An 18,324-nucleotide genomic window follows, 5' to 3' on the forward strand; every position below is an offset into this window, starting at 1 on the left:
GCCCAAATTCTCAGTTTATCTCGTCAATTGTTCAATTTGAAATCGGACAGCGCAGCGCAGCGAACATCTAAATTTTTTGTATCCTGAAGTAAAAATTTGTCTTCTCATTTTGTAAGTATGAAAATAAAAGAATTGACTATGTTCTTTGGATTGAAAACTTGAATGTTATTAATTAGGACGAGATAAATTGGATCTGGACGAAATTTCTTCTATTTGTGGGCATTCCTTGGTTTTTGGATTTTTCCCAGAGGATATTCGGTGGCATTTCTCCTGTATTTTGGCCTCCAATAGTCATTTCCCCCGCCTGCGATTTGGGCCAGGACGAAATTATTCTGGTTTTATCGGGTTTACCATTTTTCCATACCAGGAGCGCAGGAAAACCAGAATCTGTTTTGTTTCGCTAAAAGGTAATATACATGTATTGGTTTCGTCCCATCCAAGCATCGATGCTTTTTTTTTTGGAAACATTTTAGGCATCCCATTTTTTTGAATTTTCCTTGGGCATATCCGACTTGGAAGCACTCTGCATGGAAACGGGCAACCCTCAGCGAAAAGCCCTCAACATTTTCCGAATTGGTACCCCTATATGGTTTTTATTATTTTCTCCTGAGGATACCATAGATTTATTGGTAAGAGTGAAAGTGTTCGCTACAGGTTATTTTAATTTTGCTGTCCGGTTAAAAATTTAAACAAGAACATTGAATTTTAAATTGAATCCGAAAAGTTTTTAGTTTAATTGTAGTTATTTTAATTTTTTATCGTTAGTTCAAGTTTTGTAAATATGCAGAAATCGTGTTTTAAAATCGTATCGGTTTCGTATGTATGTGAGTGAAAATCGGTCGTAACTTAATTAGTTAAAATCAACCAAAAACCACAAAGACAATTAAAGACAATTATATTTCAACATTTACAACACCAACAACACCTAAATACAAACAAACAATTCAAAATTTTGTGATTTACCGGATATCCCATGAAGGATCCTTCATCGTTGGAACCAGTAAGTAGTAAGTCATTTATTTCCTTTTCCTATACATATTCCCGACATTACCAACCATCAAAACACTGGTTTTAGTTTTGCAACAAAAATCATTATTTTGCAAAGTCACCGAGAAGGGGAATTTTCTCCTAATATTGATGTTTGGTGTGTAGGTGAATAACTTTTACATGTAACCACGATCAAAAGTCACCCCAACGCTCACGTAGTTATTTTGCCAACTAGTCAAAAATCGGAGCATTCAAGATTTCCAATCCTAAGGTTGGTGCACGAGCCCGCTTTCGAACATTTATTTTTTTTTTATTTTCCGTTTTTTTCCTTTTCATTTCGGTAACATATATATTTTTGTCTATTTATTTTTATGTTTGCTTTCCTTTTATTAACTAATACCTGTTTATTTCTTTAATTTATATAAAATCATATATTAATGATTAGTAAATTCTATAATGGTCTGGTGAATATGTTTTAGTGTAACTAAAAACAGTATTCGCCAAACACTCTAATTGTTCATTTGGTCAAGCATCCAGAAGTCATTAGTTAGCCTTGTGGTGTGACTCCTGACTTGCAACCGTGAGGTAGTGGGTTCGAGCCCGGATGGGTTCCATAGGGTTTTTGGTTTTTAAAATGCCAAATAACGCGTCATCTTATTAAAAATTGTTTTGTTTGACATTGAAACTAAAAAAAGTAGTGATTGATTCGAGATTTGTATAATGGTGACAAAGTTTTGATTATATGTAAATTGTATCTTATTATTGTTGTTGTTGTTGTTGTTGTTGTTGTTGTACGGGACAAAGATTATAGATTTGAGGAAGATAGGTAATTGGCGTGTGTCATACCAAATGTTGCATTTACCAGATTAGTTTAATACATGTTTGTAATCATGTAGTTGTTTTTCGTTTTTATTTTTTAAATGAAAAATGTAATTTTCTTAATGAAACAATGTTAAATTTTAGACAACAACAAAAAAAGTTACATTTTCCCCTTTATGGAAATTTATTTGGTGCTCTTAATTTCTTTTTATTTGCATTTTAATGCTATGTCAATACTTGTCGTATACGCGTTTGGTTCGAATATTAAACTAATGTGGTAAATGGTTTGATGTGCTCAGTAGCCAATCTCCCATCTTCTGTAATCTATAACTATATTATACCCTGCACCACTTTGTAGATCTAAATTTTCGATACCATATTACATCCGTCAAATGTGTTGGGGCTATATATAAAGGTTTGTCCCAAATACATACATTTAAATATCACTCGATCTGGAATAATTTGATAGACTTCTACATAATCTATAGACTCAAAATTTAAGTCGGCTAATGCACTAGGATGGAACACAATGTTAGTAAAAAAATATGGGAAACGTTTAAATCTGAAGCTATTTTAAGGAAACTTCGAAAAAGTTTATTTATGATTTATCGCTCGATATATATGTATTAGAAGTTTAGGAAAATTAGAGTCATTTTTACAACTTTTCGACTAAGCAGTGGCGATTTTACAAGGAAAATGTTGGTATTTTGACCATTTTTGTCGAAATCAGAAAAACAAATCTGAACCGATTTCAACAAAATTTGGCACGCATAGCTACAATGCTAACTCTACTCCCTGTGCAAAATTTCAACTAAATCGGAGCTAAAAATTGGCCTCTGTGTTCATATGAGTGTAAATCGGGCAAAAGCTTTATATGGGAGATATATCCAAATCTGAACCGATTTCAAACAAATTTGGCACGCATAGTTACAACGCTAATTCTACTCCCTATTCAAAATTTCAACTAAATCGGAGCAAAAAATTGGCCTCTGTGGGCAAATGAGTGTAAATCGGGCGAAAGCTATATATGGGAGCTATATCTAAATCTGAACCGATTTTGCTGATATTTTGCAAGTTTTTCGAGACTCATAAAATATTCGGATGTACGGAATTTGAGGAAGATCGCCAATTATGACCAGATTGGTGAAAAATATATATGGCAGCTATATCTAAATCTGAACCGATCAATAGGGATCGTCTTTGAGCCGAAACAGGACCCTATACCAAATTTTAGGACAATCGGACTAAAACTGCGAGCTGTACTTTGCGCACAAAAATACATCAACAGACAGACAGACAGACAGACAGACGGACAGACAGACGGACATCGCTAAATCGACTCAGAATTTAATTCTAAGCCGATCCGTATACTAAAAGGTTGGTCTATGATTACTCCTTCTTGGCGTTACATACAAATACACAAACTTATTATACCCTGTACCACAGTAGTGGTGAATGGTATAAAAAGAAATTAAGTGCACGAAATAAATTTCCTTAGACGGGAAAATGTAATTTTTTGTTGTTGCCTAAAATTTCACATTGTTTCATTAAGAAAATTAAGTTTTTCATTTAAAAAATAAAAACGAAAAACAAATAAAAAATTACAAGTATGTATGGAACCAAAAACAATAGAAAAGGAAGATTGGAAAATGGGCGACGTCATACCAAAAGTTGCATTTACGGTGTTCGATACATACATGTTCATTCATTTTTAATTTGCAATATTTTTTGTTAAAAACTCACAAATGGTGTTAAATTTTGTGTAAATAGTAATGAGAAACTTTTGACCGATTGTTCTACGTCATTCCCTGACATAAATTTCTTTTTATTCTTAGTTTAATTTGTGGAACAAAAAATCATAAACGACACGTTTGCATCGAACGCCGTCAATGGTTTGATACCCTCTGCAGGCATTTTCCCATCTTCATCATCCATTGTTTTTGTATGGAACTAACATGGTAAATGCAACATTTGGTATGACGCAAGCCAATTTCCTATCTTTCTTAAGTTTATTGTCTTTGAGTTTATGAACCCCACCGATAGCCGACGAGCAGAGGCCGGATGCCAGATGCGTGCCACTACATTTTTGTTCAGAGTAAACTTGCCACTATTAGGAATTCCTATGACGTTATATGCTACAAATTAATATGTTAATTGATTAAATTAATTATTTAATCAAATCCGAATAAAAACCAATTAAAAAGTGATTGATATTTGTTACGTTTCCAATTAAAATATTAATTGATTCAATCAATTCGGAAATAATTTTCAATTACAAACGAGATTGTTTTCGTTACCAATTACACATGTGATTAATCCAATCACCTAATTTTGAGCGATGGAAAGAGCGAAAAGAGAACAAGAGAATGGGTATTTATTCAACAACATATGATGGAGAGATCAGACTGTGGAAGTAACTCGTAACGAACGGTTGGGATTTTGTTTTTCGCGTAAATTGAAAAATATGATTGGCGACATTCTCTCTGCTGAGTTCGAAATGTTTGCATAAATATTTAGACCGCAAGAAGAACAAAGGGTTGAAATAAATAAAGTGTGCAACAACAAATGGCCACGTGGTAAAGGTTTGAAAAATATATGGCAGAACGCATTTCAAATTACCTGTGTTTTGTGGTATTGTAAAAATGGAAAACAATCTACGTTTAGTGAAGGTAAGCAATTGTGAAATGTAAATACCCTTTTCCATTCAAGGCAGCTTACATTAAACGGACTAAAATAATATATTTTTTACTCATTTCTTTTGGTGAGCAATTTTATTTCGTGAAATATTGACCAATCAATCCCATTAACTCCATCATTTTATCAAATATATAAGAATATGTTTGCAATCAAAAGGTGGATATCGTATTGATCTCTTAAAATTGTAAATTTTTTTCACTCCTAGTTTTCTTAAAACCATGGGTTTGTTGGAAGATTCACCTTGAAGTTGCGAAGTAGCGTTGGCATTAAATTGCATTTTTGTTTTACCTGCCTTTTTCAGTTTGAACCCAAGTAGAGAGCAGTATATCTGATATCTAAATTAATGAGCTGAATTATGTAATGGTAAAAAAAGTTATTTCTTTTGGATTTAAAAATATGAAAAATATCCTAAAATAATAAAGATATGTATTTTCCGTTTATATTTTTTTATTTCCAGAATTTGCAAAGTATCATCAATATTGTTACGAATTTGATATTTCTAGATTTAAGTTTATTCAAATTAGTTTCCGTTAATTTAAAATTTAAAATTGTAACGGTCAAATTACGTCATCACTTGTCAAAATCATTTCTTTATTTTCTAGTACTTTCCGAAACATCTTTTGTGTTCTTAGTTTCCCAATCGTTCATTGTAAAGTAACCCCTTTTTGTTTTGTTATCTTCATTGCTTATTGTTATATTTTAGTTATATGACCATAATCATCTATGCCTGTGCGACATCTGCCATATAGTAGAATGTTCCAGATGATTGTAGCCAAGACAACGAGCATGGGCCGATAAATATGTGCGATGTCGCCCGTGCGACATCTACCATGTAGTAGTAGAATGTTGTAGGCCAGACTACCGAGAATTTTCGATATCGTTATACAGTACTATAAAAGAGCTGACACAGCTGTGAAGTCAGTCGTAAGCTAAAGTTTATACAGTACACATCGTAGAGCAAATAAGTGAAACCTATCAGTTAAAAAAATAAATTGTAGATTGTCGTTATTTGAAAAGAACTGTGTTAATCATCGGGTTATTAAACACGCCTCAATATAAAAGCGTAACAATTGGTGTCGGAAGTAAAATAACAAAAAAAAATCTACAATGAAGTTTAATCAGCTTCGAGTGGAAGACTAGAAGAAGGAATTGAGCAAAATGGAGCTGCCGACTACAGGAAATAAGGCTCAATTACAAAAGCGACTACTGGAACAGTTCGAGCGGCGCAGTATTGATATCGAAACACACGAGTTCGATTATAAGGAAGATCTTGACGTATCAGTAGTAGCCAGCGCCTTGGAAACTCCATCAGTAGCTTCTAATGTTGTTGATTACACATCGATGATCAATATTTTGAGCAAAATGATGGAAGAAAATTCTCTAAAAATGCAAGAGGATTCTAGAAGAAGAAAATTCTAGAAAAAATATTAAATCCAAACGAGCTTTAAAATCCATGTTATCTCCCAGGCATTGTATTCACCATTAAAATAGAGTCTTCCTCGCGACAAGTCCAGATTTTTATAAAACCTGGATCTACTCTGCAGAGCCATTTGGGTTGATTTTTCCCTATTAGCAAGGGTCATTTTATTAATTAGTATCTGGGCATTGCGGCTCCATTCTCTAGCTGTCATATTGTCTACAAATTGTTGAGCTCCGAACTTGCTTGTTAAATCTAAGAGATTCTTCATCCAAAATATTTTCTTTGCAACGATTATTTTACTCAGTTTATGCGGCAATCACTCTGAGTGGTATTGAAATAACGTTCTGTAAATATATTTCGTGTGCAGCTGTAAAGAATACAGATGACCCTCTTCCAATTCGGTTTCAATATAAAGCGCATAATTTGGAGTAGATTCCGGGAGCCTTAACACCAATTTCAAAAAGAATCGCTGCAATTGGTCGACATCCTCAAAGTTACCATATCCCCAAACTTGAGCAGCGTATGTTTGTACTGATCTGCATACCGCCATGTAAAGGCTCCATTTTTGTTGCAATGATATATCATCTTTTTTCAAAAAATTCTTCCAAGTGCTATTGATAGCGCTTTTTGCTTGCGAATTTCGGTTCGGAATATGTTTTTTATACTTCATTTGCGGGGTTAGAATGACTCCCAAGTATTTGTATTCTGATACAACTTCTAGATCCTCGCCCTGAAATTTCCATTTTTCCTGTAAAGATAGTCTGCCGCCATTTCGGAATACCATAACTTTGGACTTTGAGGTGTTGACTACCAAGCTCCATTTTTTGCAATATTCTTCCAGGTTATTTATCATGAATTGGAACGTCGCTGGGTCTTCAGCCAAAACGACGATGTCATCATCATATAGCAATATTCTTATATTGAGCTCCTCTATATTTATCCCCCCTTCCAATGATTCATTCAGATCGTTTATATATAACGCGAATAATAAAGGTGATAGTAGGCAACCCTGTTTTAGGCCTGATTCCGTCTCAAAGAACTCTGACAACTCTTCTCCATTCCAAACTGCCGATTGTGTACTCCTGTATAATGTTTCAATCATGCTAACAAATTTGTATGAGATTCCGAGATGGTGCAGTTTGTAAATCAATAGGTTTCGTGATATTTTATCGAACGCTGCTTTGAAATCCACAAAGAATGCGTATACCTTCCTTTTTTCGGCCAGTTTTGAAGATATAATGGCTGATAGATTGTAAATATTGTCCACCGTCGAGTAATTTTTTCGAAAACCGGCTTGATGTTCCACTAATATGCTATGCTCGTCAACCCAATTTACAAGTCTTTGATTAAGCACTCCCATAAATATTTTTGCCACCGTGTTCATGAAAGATATTCCTCTGTAGTTTTCCGGATTTTCTAAACTTCCTTTTTTATGAATTGGAAATATTACAGACCTCTGGAATTCGGAATCTATTCTATTCTCCTTATATATTTTCGAATAAATCTTGGCAAGCTGAGTGAGAAATTCGTCCGTAGCATTTGCGAAGTATTCATACGTGATCCGATCCTCACCAGGGGCTTTGTTTGGTTTTGTCTTCATCAGCATGTCCTTTATTTCTGTTATTGTTATGTCCTGGTCAAGGCTATTGTTTGTTACTAATGCTGGGGCATAGTGAATATTAATTAATTCCAGATCTGGCTTGAGAAGTTCCCTGAAATGTTCTTTTAGAGTATTCGCTGAGAGACAGTTGCTTATATGAAACTCTTGATCATTTATTTCTCGGACAAGTTTCCACCATTCTTTCCCATTGGATGTTTCGTTTAGTTTCTGGGTGAGCCTAGCATAGTACATTTGCTTACTCGTCTCGCAGACTTCCTTATACTTCCTTTTGGCATTTAGATAATTCTGTTTATCTCTATCAAGTGATGATTTACGAAATTTGGCCAGTAAATTAAAAGATTTTTTCCTTGCCCAATAGCAACGGTTATTAAACCACTTCTTATTAGGTTTGAAGATCAGGTCGCCGTTCCGTGTAGGTGCTGCTGTAATAACGATATCCGTTAAATCCTTTATACATGTAATGTCGTGAGTATCTAGCAATTTGTTGTTAAGGTTACTTTGGTATTCTGCTTTGTACGAGTCTGGAACGACAGTGACAAAGTAATTGAACTTCTATTGGCATTAAAGGGCAATGCCGCTGCCTCTAGAAATAATTATAATGAAGTAATAGCGGCACTTCAATGTAAGTACGGCGGAGAACATAAGCAAGACATCTTAGGTTAGGTTAGGTTAAAGTGGCAGCCCGATTAAGATTCAGGCTCACTTAGACTATTCAGTCCATTGTGATACCACATTAACTAAAAGTACCTATAACATATGGGCACTTCTAGTTTTAACCGTTGAACCTTCTCGATTATTTTCTTCTGTTGAACCAACCAGATTGTTCCAAAAACATTAGCAAACTGCTTAAGTTAACGTTTTCCAGGTCCGCTAGTAATCTGAAGCTATATGCCCCTAAAATTTGCTTACGCCTTACACAAAATGCAGGACACTCACACAAGAGGTGTTTTATTGATTCCTTTTCCTCCGCATCATGACAGCTCATACAATAGTCATTATACTTCGCACCAATAGTTTTTGCAAAATCGCCTATCAGGCAGCGACCCGTTATAGCAGATATCAGCAGTGATATCTGGCGTCTCGAGAACACTAGCATATCTAGTGTGCGGTTTAAGTTTAAATGGGGCCATATTTGCTTGGTGTCGTTACAACCCTTACAATTCTCCCCTCGAACATTTGCCATCATGACAGCCATCTCACGCAGTAAGAGCTCGCAGGTAGCCAGAGGCACACCAACAGATTCTAGTTCCCCTGGAATATGTAAGGTAGTTCCTAGCCTCGCTAGCTCATCTGCTTCGCAGTTCCCCGGTATGTTCCTGTGGCCAGGCACCCATATTAGGTGAATATTGTGCTGCTCAGCCATCTCATTGAGAGATTTGCGGCAGTCGATGGTCGTTTTCGAGTTGAGGAACACAGAGTCCAAGGATTTTATTGCAGGTTGACTGTCTGAGTATATATTAATGCCAATATTGCTTGGAGCAATACTTCTCAGCCAATTCACCACTTCTCTTATTGCTAATATTTCAGCCTGAAAAACACTACAGTGATCAGGTAATCTTTTCGCTATTCGAAGTTCCAGATCTTTAGAATATACTCCGAAACCCACTTGGCCATCCAATTTGGAGCCATCAGTGTAGAAATCTATATATCTTTTATTCCCCGGGGTCCGTGTACACCACGCCTCACTGTTGGGAATTAGTGTCTCAAACTTTTTGTCGAAAAGTGGACTCGCCAAAGTGTAATCCACTACGTTAGGCACATCTGGCATTATTTTGAGGACCGAACTGTGACCGTAACTTTTTTCCGACCACAGCGATAGCTCGCGCAACCGCACAGCCGTTGTTGCAGCTGACTGTTTGCCCAAAATGTCTAAAGGCAATAGATGCAGTATGACATTAAGGGAGTTTGTTCCTGTCTTGCTGAATGCACCTGAGATACACAAGCACACCATACGCTGAACTTTGTCTAAACTTGTCGGCTGGTGAAGTGCCGGCCACCAGACTACAACACCATATAGCATTATAGGTCTAACCACTGCCGTGTATAGCCAATGTACAATTTTTGGTTTTAGTCCCCACTTTTTCCCTATTGCCTTTTTGCACGAGTATAAAGCTACCGTTGCTTTCCTCGCCCTTTCTTCAATATTAAGCTTAAAGTTCAGCTTCCTGTCCAAAATAACGCCAAGGTATTTTGCACACTCCCTAAAGGGAATTTCAATACCCCCTAAGGAAATGGGCCTAACCATGGAAGTTTTGCGATCTTTGCAGTACATGACTAGTTCTGTCTTTGCAGGATTTACCCCAAGACCATTATCTTTCGCCCATTTCTCAGTCATCCGGAGGGCTCTCTGTATAATATCTCTAACTGTTGATGGGAATTTTCCCCTGACTGCTAGCGCCACATCATCTGCGTATGCCACCACTTGTATCCTTTCTTTTTCTAGGGAAACCAGAAGGTCGTTTATAGCAACATTCCAAAGAAGAGGTGATAGAACTCCTCCTTGAGGAGTGCCTCTGTTCACATACCTTTGTATGTTTGCTTGTCCTAGTGTGGCTGAAATGCGTCTCTTCCTTAGAAGTTCGTCTAACAGCCTAAGTATACCTGGATCAACATTCAGAGTTGTCAGTCCATTTAATATCGAGCTCGGATGGACGTTATTGAACGCCCCCTCGATGTCTAGAAATGCCACGATTGTGTATTCTTCGACAGATAGTGAGCTTTCAATAAAGCTGACTAGTTCATGTAATGTGGTCTCAGTAGACCTGCCTTTCGAGTATGCATGTTGTCGTTTCGAGAGCAAACTTGAATCGACGCTAGTTCTAAGATAAATAGCTATCATCCTCTCCAGAGTCTTAAGTAGGAATGATGATAAGCTGATTGGTCGGAAATCCTTCGCATTCGAGTGAGAGGCTTTTCCCGCTTTAGGTATGAAAACGACTTTTGATTCCCTCCACTTTCGTGGAATGTATGCTAAGTTGATACATCCTATATATATCACCGACAACCAGGGGATAATTCTGTCAGCCACCGCTTGTAACTCCGCCGGAGTAATTCCATCAGGTCCGGGGGATTTGAATGATCCAAAGCTATTTAACGCCCATTTTATTCTAGATTCTGATACAATTTCCTCGATAGGAAACGACCGCTGTGGCACCGCCAGTGCATGGTTCAACCGTCTGATTTCCGGGAAAATGTGTGTCCAATAGTACCACCAGCGTCTCCTCACTGGACGTTGTCCAATTGCCCTCCGATGTTTTAATGAAACCTGGAGCGGAGCTCGTGGATGCTAGCACCTTCCGTAGTCTGGAAGCCTCGGACGTATTCTCAATGCTGCTGCAGTAATCATTCCAAGAGTTATGCTGAGCCTTTCTCAGTTCTCGCTTGTATCCTCTCAGATTCTTCTTGTAAGCGTCCCAATCCACAGGATCTCTGGTGGACTTTGCTTTGTTAAAGAGGTTCCTGCACGATTTCCTCATATTACCTAACTCCGTAGACCACCATGGTGGTCGATTTTTCCCCCTTGGCTTCCCTTTAGGGCATGCAGCTTTCAGTGAAATGTTGAAGGCCTTAGTAATCCTCTCCACTGCGTGTTCGATAACTTGCACAGTGCTCATATTTGTCTCTGGTTTTTCCGGTATCATCATATTGAACGATTCCCTATACCTATTCCAGTCAGCTTTCCTAACATTTGGCGGAAATATGGTCTTGGTGGTATGAACATCAAATTTGAAACTGATGTAGCGATGATCTGAGAAGCTGTGTTCACTTAAAACATGCCACTCAGATATCATTTCATTCAGTTCTTGCGAGGCCAAGGTGATGTCCAAAACCTCTTGCCTGTTTTTAGTGACAAAGGTTGGAGCATCTCCCTTGTTGCAAACTACCAGATTAGTACGCAAAATAAACTCTATTAGCGACTCTCCCCTTGCATTAGTATAACTACTTCCCCATATACTATGATGCGCATTCGCATCGCATCCCATAATGAGTTTCGTCTTTGTTTTCAGTGACTCCTCAACTAAGGTCTTAACGGCACATGGAGGCATCTCCCTGTCATGTCCCATATAGACCGAAGATACCCAATATTTGCATTTGGCTATTTCTAAATTGGCAACGACAGTGTCTGCATTGCACATTGAAGGAAGCAGAAACAAGTTAAGCTCGTTTTTAGCAATTATACAGGCTCGAATTACATCATTACCAGTATACTGCAATAGTTTGAACCCCGGAGTACTTAATTCACATATTTTGTTTCTATAAACATATGGTTCTTGAATAAGAACTATGTCTATGTCCCCTTTCATCAGGAGAACTTTTAAGGCAGCACATGCAGCCTTACAATGATGAAGATTTATCTGGAGGATCCGTAGGACCATCGAGATTTTCAACAATTTTTTCAATCAACCGCTTCAATCGAGTCATCAAGAATGTCCTCTTCAGAGATATCGGTGACTCTCGCAATAACCATAGGTTCAACTTTGGTGAGTTCTGAGGCAGTAGAAGCCTCCTCACGCATACGGTATCTATCCATGTCTTCAACTTTGGTATCTCCCTCGACTTCGCAAGAGGATCCGCTTACTTCTGATTCAGACAGAGGCTTGTCCATTTCTGAATCCTTTAGCTGATCGTTTTTATACACCTTCATTTGGATATAATGAAAGCCATAACATACACGGCCCTGAGACTTTGCTAGATGTGGCAAAGACTGAGTGTTCAATATAAACACTGCATGCCGTCTTGGCCCATCCACTTCATCCAAACGGCCAACCTTCCAATCAGCTGTTGCAAGATCTGGATTGCATTGTTTCAGTCTATTTAAAATAGATTCAGGGTCAGGAAGGTTTGCAGGTATCCACGCATGTGCTCTTGGTCTAGCCGGTATGTCTTTCTTCTCGACTAACTCTAGAGCAGCTCCTTCCCAAACTTCACCAATTAGTATCAGATCAGCTTTAAAACATTCTATAGACCTCTGGTCCTCAAATGCGACTAGCTTAGATCGTCCTTGATACCAACCAGCCTCTTGGTGTCGAGGATCTGGGCCGGGAATCTTTTCCAGCACCTGTGAGTAGACGCCAGACAAAGCATTCTCAATTTCCCCCCATTTTTGCTTTGGAACCATACCGTCCAATGCTCCTTTATTTATGATAGCCATCACAAGGCTGTCTTTAGCAACTGAGGCAAACGATCGTTGATCCCTTTTGGAGGATGGCAGCTCATCCGGTGATCGTTCCCTTTTTCCAGCCTCAAGAATTCCTTGAGCCCATTTGAAGGAATCGCTTTGTTTAGCCGACAACGTGCTTGGGTCGACTGATCCTAATTTCTTTAGGATAAACAAAGCATTTCTGCGTTCCTTGAATCTCTTTCGTGAGGGATTACCTCCTTTTGATGCCGTTACCTTGGAAAAGGTTCGACTTGTCAAATTGTCGCCACCTGTCGACCCGTCTACAGGTCGACTAATTGGGCCTAACTCTTGGTCATTGCCCAAATTTATAACTCCAGTCGATACCCGTCCACTGGGCCCTGAAGTTAGCAACCCAGTGGATGTCTTTGAATTTCTCTGCATGGTGGCCTAATATCCCACCACACTTGAAATTCGTAGTAGGTACTTATTACGATGATTTTATCCGCTATTAAAAAACACGTCCGTTCCGTTCGACGGTTGAATAAAGAGTGTCCGGATTCTTGAATTGAAGCAATCGTAAAACTGAATGATCACTTCTTAGCAAGAAATTCTGTTCATTCAAGTATTTGTGGTAATGCTTTACGCTTTCTATGACAGCAAGCAACTCTCTTCTCGTTACGCAATAGTTCTTTTCGGACTTGGACAACGTTCGGCTAAAATATCCGATGACCTTCTCTTTACCATCTATCTGTTGGGACAACACACCTCCAATTGCGAACGCGCTAGCATGTGTATCCAAAACAAAATTTTCATCAGGAATAGGATATGCCAGGACAGGAGCAGAACATAAAAGTTCTTTTAGATGATGGAATGACTCCCCCTGTTCCTTGTTCTACTGGAACTTCGAACCTTTTTGCGTTAATTTATGGAGGCTTGCGGCGATGCTGGCCAAGTTTGGCACGAAACGCCTGTAGTATGTGTATAAACAAAGGAAGCTGCGCAATTCATGGAGATTTTTGGGACGTGGCCAATCTTTTACTGCTTGAATTTTGTCTTCATCGGTGGATATGCCCTCTGCTGTAACATGATGACCCAGGTACTCAACTTCTCGCTGAAAAAGCGAGCACTTCTTAGCGTTAATTCGTAGACCAGCGGCTGACAGTTGCTGGATAACATCCTTCAATTTCTTAAGGTGCTCGTCAAATGTCTTGCCCATAACTATGATATCGTCGAGGTATATCAAGCAGAACTTCCAATGCAACCCCTTTAGCACCCGCTCCATCAATCGCTCGAAGGTAGCCGGAGCATTGCAGAGCCCGAATGGCATTACATTGCACTGCCATAGATCGCCATTATCGCCAAAAGCTGTCTTCTCTTTGTCTTTTTCGGCGATCTCGGCGAAGTGGATAACTGTCTTCCTTGGTGACATCATTTAACTTTCTGTAGTCCACGCAAAATTGGGTGCTTCCATCTTTTTTTGACTAGTACAACTGGTGAGCACCAAGGACTTGATGATGGCTCGATCACACCACTTTCCGACGCTTCATATCCAGGTTGAGATCAAAAGCAATCATAAAATCCGTTCCAATTATAACTTCGTCCACTATGTCGGCCACAATGAATTCATAATTTACTGAGTTATTTGCAATGGTTAACTTCACAGGAACCTTTCCATATACGGTTGTTGGTTCCCCTGTAGTCTGACTCCAATCAGTGGTGTAACTTCCCCTTTTATTAAATCGGATCTTATGACTGATTTCGATGCACCAGTATCTAACCTCAAAGTACGTTTATACCATTAATACCACCCGCAATAGTCAAATTGTTGTTTTTCTGTTGAACTATTGCTATAGAGATTGTGGGGCCATCATATGTGGGAGCCAGCTCTTGCCCCACTGAACTAGCTCGATTTAGTTTAAAGGTGACACACTGGGCTGTGAGTTCACCCACTTATGGCTATTGTTTTATATGGATGACGATTTCGATCTTTTTGCTTTACATTCGCGAGCAACATGTCCAGGCTTATCACAGTTATAGCACTTCATTCTGGATTTAGTTGTCTCCTGCTTCATTTCTTGCATTGCCTTATTAACGGCTTCTTTCACTGAGTCAATCACGGAATTTGATTCATCTTGCTCGGTCTCCACTCTGCGTACCTTGTAAATTTGAGGTAATGCCAGCAATCTCGCAGTCTCTTGTGCAAGTGCAAATGTTACTGTTTCTGTAAAAGTAGCCTTTTGCGACGCATATGTTGCGCATTTTATATCTGGTCCAAAGGTCCAAAGGCCTGCACAAGCCTATTCGAAGTAATCGATGTTCTAGTGAAAGCAATACACTCCACGAATACTTCGATTAATGAATAAAACAAAACCACTGTAAAGCGATTACAGTGTCAAGCATTGCAGAGCCATCACATTCAAAAGGAATCGTTTTACAGTTCCTTTCAATATTTTGGTTTTGAAGTAATCGTCACCATACGAGTAAATCAAAACATTTTTAGTGAAGACAGAATACTTTGCTTTAGCAACGACGAAACTTCGTATGAGACACGAAGTAACTATCAAACAAAAGACAAACACAATCGTCGATCAGTTGATTGGCAGAAGTCAATGAATGCAGGCTGTGAGCGGGTTTGTGCTTTTTATTGTATGTGCCAACAATAAACAAAATAGGAATGGTGTGCATGTGTGTGTAGCATACTCTAATAGTTGAAAAAACGAAATAACTTCATCTACACAGAAATGGAAATTATAAAACGAATGGATTTAGAATTCCGATTACATTCGAATACTTCATAACATTGTTTGGTGCTTGCTTTACTGGGTTCTATTTGTTTTGGTTCACAATGTGCAAGGTTTCTATTTCACTCGTTTGAGAAATGAAGTTACTACTCGAATTGTGTGGCATGTGCTTGAAGTATTCGTTTGTGTATTCGTTGCAGAGGTTTGATGCGGTCCACAAGTGTATGGCGTTCTCCTGGATATGTCAAAAGCACCAACCGCTCAACCTCTGTTGCAAAGTCTTGTAGAGTCTCATTTGATTTCTGGACTCTTTCTCTTAATTCCATTCTGAAGATGACTTTATTATTATTCAACCGTCGAACGGAACGGACGTGTTTTTTAATAGCGGATAAAATCATCGTAATAAGTACCTACTACGAATTTCAAGTGTGGTGGGATATTAGGCCACCATGCAGAGAAATTCAAAGACATCCACTGGGTTGCTAACTTCAGGGCCCAGTGGACGGGTATCGACTGGAGTTATAAATTTGGGCAATGACCAAGAGTTAGGCCCAATTAGTCGACCTGTAGACGGGTCGACAGGTGGCGACAATTTGACAAGTCGAACCTTTTCCAAGGTAACGGCATCAAAAGGAGGTAATCCCTCACGAAAGAGATTCAAGGAACGCAGAAATGCTTTGTTTATCCTAAAGAAATTAGGATCAGTCGACCCAAGCACGTTGTCGGCTAAACAAAGCGATTCCTTCAAATGGGCTCAAGGAATTCTTGAGGCTGGAAAAAGGGAACGATCACCGGATGAGCTGCCATCCTCCAAAAGGGATCAACGATCGTTTGCCTCAGTTGCTAAAGACAGCCTTGTGATGGCTATCATAAATAAAGGAGCATTGGACGGTATGGTTCCAAAGCAAAAATGGGGGGAAATTGAGAATGCTTTGTCTGGCGTCTACTCACAGGTGCTGGAAAAGTTTCCCGGCCCAGATCCTCGACACCAAGAGGCTGGTTGGTATCAAGGACGATCTAAGCTAGTCGCATTTGAGGACCAGAGGTCTATAGAATGTTTTAAAGCTGCTCTGATACTAATTGGTGAAGTTTGGGAAGGAGCTGCTCTAGAGTTAGTCGAGAAGAAAGACATACCGGCTAGACCAAGAGCACATGCGTGGATACCTGCAAACCCTCCTGACCCTGAATCTATTTTAAATAGACTGAAACAATGCAATCCAGATCTTCCAACAGCTGATTGGAAGGTTGGCCGTTTGGATGAAGTGGATGGGCCAAGACGGCATGCAGTGTTTATATTGAACACTCAGTCTTTGCCACATCTAGCAAAGTCTCAGGGCCGTGTATGTTATGGATTTCATTATATCCAACTGAAGGTGTATAAAAACGATCAGCTAAAGGATTCAGAAATGGACAAGCCTCTGTCTGAATCAGAAGTAAGCGGATCCTCTTGCGAGGTCGAGGGAGATACCAATGTTGAAGGCATGGATAGATACCGTATGCGTGAGGAGGCTTCTACTGCCTCAGAACTCACCAAAGTTGAACCTATGGTTATTGCGAGAGTCACCGATATCTCTGAAGAGGACATTCTTTATGACTCGATTGAAGCGGCTGATGTGACGGTTGTTGAAAATCTCGATGGTCCTACGGATCCTCCAGATAAATCTTCATCATTGTAAGGCTGCATGTGCTGCCTTAAAAGTTCTCCTGATGAAAGGGGACATAGACATAGTTCTTATTCAAGAACCATATGTTTATAGAAACAAAATATGTGAATTAAGTACTCCGGGGTTCAAACTATTGCAGTATACTGGTAATGATGTAATTCGAGCCTGTATAATTGCTAAAAACGAGCTTAACTTGTTTCTGCTTCCTTCAATGTGCAATGCAGACACTGTCGTTGCCAATTTAGAAATAGCCAAATGCAAATATTGGGTATCTTCGGTCTATATGGGACATGACAGGGAGATGCCTCCATGTGCCGTTAAGACCTTAGTTGAGGAGTCACTGAAAACAAAGACGAAACTCATTATGGGATGCGATGCGAATGCGCATCATAGTATATGGGGAAGTAGTGATACTAATGCAAGGGGAGAGTCGCTAATAGAGTTTATTTTGCGTACTAATCTTGCAGTTTGCAACAAGGGAGATGCTCCAACCTTTGTCACTAAAAACAGGCAAGAGGTTTTGGACATCACCTTGGCCTCGCAAGAACTGAATGAAATGATATCTGAGTGGCATGTTTTAAGTGAACACAGCTTCTCAGATCATCGCTACATCAGTTTCAAATTTGATGTTCATACCACCAAGACCATATTTCCGCCAAATGTTAGGAAAGCTGACTGGAATAGGTATAGGGAATCGTTCAATATGATGATACCGGAAATACCAGAGACAAATATGAGCACTGTGCAAGTTATCGAACACGCAGTGGAGAGGATTACTAAGGCCTTCAATATTTCACTGAAAGCTGCATGCCCTAAAGGGAAGCCAAGGGGGAAAAATCGACCACCATGGTGGTCTACGGAGATAGGTAATATGAGGAAATCGTGCAGGAAGCTCTTTAACAAGGCAAAGTCCACCAGAGATCCTGTGGATTGGGACGCTTACAAGAAGAATCTGAGAGGATACAAGCGAGAACTGAGAAAGGCTCAGCATAACTCTTGGAATGATTACTGCAGCAGCATTGAGAATACGTCCGAGGCTTCCAGACTACGGAAGGTGCTAGCATCCACGAGCTCCGCTCCAGGTTTCATTAAAACATCGGAGGGCAATTGGGCAACGTCCAGTGAGGAGACGCTGGAGGTACTATTGGACACACATTTTCCCGGAAATCAGACGGTTGAACCATGCACTGGCGGTGCCACAGCGGTGGCTCAGCGGTCGTTTCCTATCGAGTAAATTGTATCAGAATCTAGAA

The 18,324-nt window shown here is 39.2% G+C and overlaps 1 protein-coding gene across 13 annotated transcripts in view; it reads left to right on the forward strand.

The window, feature by feature from the left end:
- LOC142221528 (synaptic vesicle glycoprotein 2B-like) overlaps nt 1-18,324 on the forward strand; it is a 935,546-nt gene that overhangs the window by 167,820 nt on the left and 749,402 nt on the right. The window contains exon 1 of one of the 13 annotated variants that reach the window (XM_075291283.1): nt 980-1,000. The exons of 11 other annotated variants lie outside the window; for them this stretch is intronic. The gene's annotated coding sequence lies outside the window, so the exon portion shown is untranslated. Of the gene's footprint in view, nt 1-979; nt 1,008-18,324 lie in introns of those variants that run through there. One more of the 13 variants, XM_075291281.1, reaches the window with a different exon arrangement.

This window comes from Haematobia irritans, chromosome 1, assembly GCF_050003625.1.
Source record: "Haematobia irritans isolate KBUSLIRL chromosome 1, ASM5000362v1, whole genome shotgun sequence".
Lineage (NCBI taxonomy): Eukaryota > Metazoa > Arthropoda > Insecta > Diptera > Muscidae > Haematobia > Haematobia irritans.